Source organism: Benincasa hispida, chromosome 10, assembly GCF_009727055.1.
Source record: "Benincasa hispida cultivar B227 chromosome 10, ASM972705v1, whole genome shotgun sequence".
NCBI classification, from domain to species: domain Eukaryota; kingdom Viridiplantae; phylum Streptophyta; class Magnoliopsida; order Cucurbitales; family Cucurbitaceae; genus Benincasa; species Benincasa hispida.
The window spans coordinates 52280021-52285321 of NC_052358.1; the positions used below are offsets into that span (position 1 = coordinate 52280021).

At 33.4% G+C, this 5301-nt stretch overlaps 1 protein-coding gene across 5 annotated transcripts in view; it reads right to left on the reverse strand.

Moving 5' to 3' along the window:
- Positions 1-5301, reverse strand: part of LOC120087695 (probable carboxylesterase 2) — a 12516-nt gene continuing 7215 nt past the window's right edge. The window contains exons 2-3 of one of the 5 annotated variants that reach the window (XR_005484649.1): positions 1100-1418; positions 1-215 (exon numbers count right to left, since the gene is read on the reverse strand). The gene's annotated coding sequence lies outside the window, so the exon portion shown is untranslated. Of the gene's footprint in view, positions 225-952; positions 1419-5301 lie in introns of those variants that run through there. The other 4 variants (XM_039044557.1, XM_039044559.1, XM_039044558.1 and 1 more) reach the window with 4 other exon arrangements.

Consider the following 5301-nt stretch of genomic DNA (forward strand, 5'->3'; position numbering starts at 1 on the left):
AAAATTTAAACACTAAATAGCTATTTTATTCTATATTCTTAGATAAAAGAATAACCAAATACATTAATATGTATTTTACTATAAAATTGAAAGGAAAAAAAATACGATGATCACCTCACACTTATTATATATGACGACATTTGAATATTGCTCAATCGATTAAGACATCAAGTTAACCTCCCTAAAGATGAGAGGTTCGAACTCCACCATCATCCCTGTTCAAACTAAAATAAATTAGTAAAACAAAAAAAATGTATAAGCTTCGTGATAAATAACACAAAGTGAATTATTATTAAGAACACAGGAAATAAATCCAACATAAAAAATATTCAATGTAAAATTACAAATTTGTTGTGTTCTATTTAGATAGAGGGGATTTGTGTAATTTGTGAAGTTTAATAAAATCATGTGAACCTAATTTGAAACTTCTAAACCTTATGAATCAATTTTGAAAATTAAGTTCGAATCATGTAAATGAAACCAAAGTTACAATGACTCAAAATAATTACACTGAAATTGAATTCTCTATACATAAAAGTCAAATTTGTGATTTAATTATTTGAAAAAAAATAATTTATAGCTCTTACAAATTTGAAGTTGTTACAATTAAAATTGCAAATTAACTATTGTATCAATTTAAATTTTAATATTAAAAAAATTCAAAATTTTCATAAATGAATCAATTTAACTTGACTAAAGAATCAATTTAAAAATCAATAATACATAATTCTTACACATCTACCACTTTCATTCAAGAAAAAAAAGTTAGGTGCAATCTAAATTATACACCAATATAACCTTGTCGTGACAGATGTTAATATATATATATATATATAAAATTTAGATTGCACCTAACTTTTATATATATATATATATATATATTAAAATAAACTATGAAAAATATCTCAAAATTCTCGCATACTTTTGCTTTTCCAGAAAATTACTAGAAATCTTTTTTTTTAATGTTATTTTAATATATATTTACAAGAATAGAATAGGATTGAAAGTATTGTAAAAAGTAGGTTTTTAAATCGTGTACTCAGTATACGATTACAACTTAATCGTGTACTTGGTACATGATTAACCCTAAATCGTGTACCTGGTACACGGGGTACATGATTTCCTGTTGATCTAGCACGCGCAATCTGCCGTGGTAGTCATACAGTATTGACTGAAGTCGTGTACCGGGTATACGACTCCCTACATTAAACTGTCGCGACCTTTTTGTTCCTCCATCCGAAAGCCTTCTGCCTCCTCTTTTCTTCCGTCTTCTTCGTCCGAAAATCTCTTCTGTTTGTCTATCCGAACAAATTATCCAAAAATTTCCTACCTTAAGTCATGTGCCTCCATTTAACCGTCCGTCCAACCGTTCACCCGAAAGCTTCCTTCTCTCTTTGATTGTGGTAAAAAAAAATTTCCTACATTTTTTCAGATATATAATCTTCATATATATANAGTATGTGTATAATGCAAATTAAAAATAACTTAAGAACTTGTATCTACTTACCCTGTGTTATATGGAATGAGGACTAATTGGTCTAAATTAGCCAATTCTAGTAGATTGGATAAATTTCTAGATCGGATATTGATAACGGGCAGAAATACACGTTATCATAGTACTAAGTTCTTAAACAATGTTGGATTGCGATGATAGAACATGTTAAAATTACGTCCATTAAGTATAAACTCTACAATATTGCGGTCGCATGCGTCCAACGCATTAGGGCAGTTGATCTCTATATTTTTGTACAGAATAATGCGTTAACGCAATGCAAAAATGCGATCATAGGAATACATCGGTCGAGTGAAACTTCACCGCAAGACTTTACGTTGATCGTGCTCGCAAATATCCACCCAAGAAGGATCACCACAATATGGTAGACGCATCCGGACGAAAGGACAATTAAGATCGATGGGACAGAAAGTTGACAGCAGTCGGATCCAAATTAAGTTGACAACTGATAACGGTCACAAAGTACATCTAGCTTATTCGGTGACAACTATCCGGTGCATCATTCAGGAATTAAAGTTGTCCCATCTGTACAACCAGGAGAGAGAAGCCGCCTTTCACCTTTGATGCCCTATAAATACCAAGTACATTCTTTAGAAAAAGGGTTAAGAAGTTGATTACTTCATCACCTTACAAGTTCACACTTTTGTTCATAGTTTTCTTTTCCATTTCACGGCGGAGCTAGAGAAGAGTGGTGACGCCGGAGATCGTCCAAGGTAGCTCAAGAGAGGACCTTGGGGTGTAGGAGCAGAGAGCAGGTTGACTCTCGCGAAAGCGAGAATATCTTTAGAGCATGAGTAGAACAGTATAACAACTGGTGGCAAGAAATTGCTCCAGGCCCTTTACTATACTTGCATTGTTATTCTGTACTTCATCCTTTATCTATCAATGTAAGTTATATTTCTACATCTGCTCACTCTCTTAATACGCATGAGTAGCTAAACTAGTTGAATGAATTGAGAGGAACTAAGCTAGCATGAGCTAGGAAGTTCATTGCTTGCGATTGTCTTATTTTATGCTGTGCGAAACATCCCTTTAGAGTTGCTCGAGAGAGAATCTAAAGAAAGAGCCTAATGTCTCGAGAGAGCTAGGTTAGAATCTGACTTGAAAAAGCAAGATTAGGTTTGCATAACCAAGAAATAGAGACCTAGAGATAAGCTCTGTTTGTCAACTTGCATCGCATGCATCCTAGGAATAGGAATGATATTATGCGGTCGTATATTTGTGTGAATGTCATGTTGTCATCGCATAAATAGAAATAGAGGTTTATGTGTAAACCCTGTAGACTTATCGCATACTTGTCGCATGCGTTCTAGCCTTAGGCCGAGAGGTGGTTTACTATTGTATGCATGTTGCATGATCGCAAGGCATGAACGCAACCTAGAGAGTGTTAGCCGAAACCCTTCTCAACCCATTCACCGCATATCCATCGTATTTCCTGTTGCCAACTCTTTTCGAACTCTGCCTCATTTATTATATTTTCATTAACGCAACAACAAACCAGCCACCTTATTTATTTTACTGGTTACTGCAAAGTTTTCATAAGAAAATTATCAATGCAAACTATTTTCACAAGTCCCTGTGATCGACCCTAGACTTACTAGGAAACTCAAAGGAATTTACACTTGGATTCCGCTGGGAAAACTTGAGTGCACAACGTACTTCCACCAACGCATATCATCCATATTCCACACTTAATAAAATCATGCATTAGATATCTTGAGACTTCACGTGTGGCGATATTCTTGCTTGATCAATTATAAAAAACTTCTTCATAATATCACGACCACATTCATCCCTAAGATACCTAAACAAAGTAAAAGTTATTATTTATCAACATGAAACAAAGTATACATGAGTGAATGTAGATGAGTAATACTTACACAATGTATGTCAAAATACACATGTAGCCTATTTCAACCATATTGCAATATTGGAGCAGATCATCACGGCTTAAATAAATAAATTTATCTCTTCTAAATATATGCTCGTCCAAAGGGATATGGATCATGTCTACATCGTTCATGTTATGCATGGCATGTCCGTTCAATAATTTGATAGTACCATTAGCGTTCGTATATTTGAAGGACTGGCTGAAGCTCTTAATTGGTGAATGATCCTACCATAATCAAAGTTACAAAAATTCAAAGTAGGAAAAATAATAAACAACGAAACTCATAAACTGAAAATGAAACATATTTTTTTCTCGTCAACCATAACTACAAGTTCACGAGGCCATTTTACGAAGTTGCCCATTGCTTGCTTTAAGAACTATATTTTACCCTTCATAGGAATTGATATAGGAAAATCTTCTCCAATGACAATGTCAATCAGAACTTTAACAGTTAAGCATGACACATCATCATCAAATGCTGTGGCTACTGCAACAATATTATCTACAGTTCCTATAGCCAAGTGGTATGGTATCCCCTTAACAAATTTAAAAGAACGTATGTCATGCATGGTTAATCACGTACAATATGATTAAAATTTAAAAGTCACAATAAATAAATTACCTCCAAATCTTCTTTAGACATCTTCTCAGTATCTTCTTTAGATGCACTTAGTGCAACACTTCCAACAGATGATTTGGACTGATGAGATTGTTTGCTGTGAGTTCTTTCTCTTAACATTTTACCATGGCAAACATTTTTTTTACTAGAGCCTCTTTCAATTTCTTGGCTCATAGAGGACTTTGGTTTTACTAATTTGAAATATTGAGAATGGGAAACAAAATCACTCATTCCTCTAACACAACCTCAATATTCTTCTGTACCCAATGCTTCGGTGAGAACATCTTCACCTTTATGAACTTCAGCCAATTTATCCTGTAAAACATATTACAATTTTCACACAATATCTATATCATCTTAAACTTATATATATATGTCATCTTATATTTTGCATAATATATACTTACAATCTGATTGACACATTCTCGAGTAACTTCATCAAAGTATTCATTATTTTTTCCTTTTCTTGCTTCTTTCCATAAAGTTGCTCGATAAGAAGGGTCATTTGATAGGTTCTACATGAACATACATATTTAATTAGCATAAACATATTAGAATAAAATATTTAATTTAAGTCAAATAACTCACTAATTCTTGGGCAAGATTCGCATAGCCCTTTTGAGAAATGTGGTGATTATATACACATTTCACATGTCTTTCTTTTTGAACACGACTGTTTTTCTGTACAACAAATCTAGTTGAAGTTACCTTTCAAAACAATGATAATGTTGACATGTAATTTATTGTGAATGACTTACCTCCCATTCTTCGCTCAATCGTTCATTGATGAACGATGTCCAATGATTTTGCTCTATATGAGAATATTTTTGCGATGGAAATTGCAAGACCGAGGGTTCATTCTTAAATGGAAGTATGAACTTTTGAGTCAACGTTGTCTTGAAAGTCCGAAACTTCCTTGATGCAGACATTAGTATACAATGTTTGGACTTAGAGTCCACATTGAACGACATCTGCACAATGAAAAAAGTAGTTAAACAATAAACTAATAAACTACTATGCACATGAATTAAAAGTTTAGAAAACATACCGCTACACAATAAAAAAGTTTTCTTTTAAATGGTTTAGAACTTTTTTCCAAGAATCATACGTTATAGGAATTTGTTGTTGAACACAAACTTCTATATAACTCTGCATCTTCTTTGCTCCAAATCCAACCGATTGTCCATGTTCATTATAATCGATGGTCAACCGTTGGCCAGATGTCCTTATTTGTGCCAACTCAGACATTGTAGTTGGGCCACGTGGTATACTTATTCT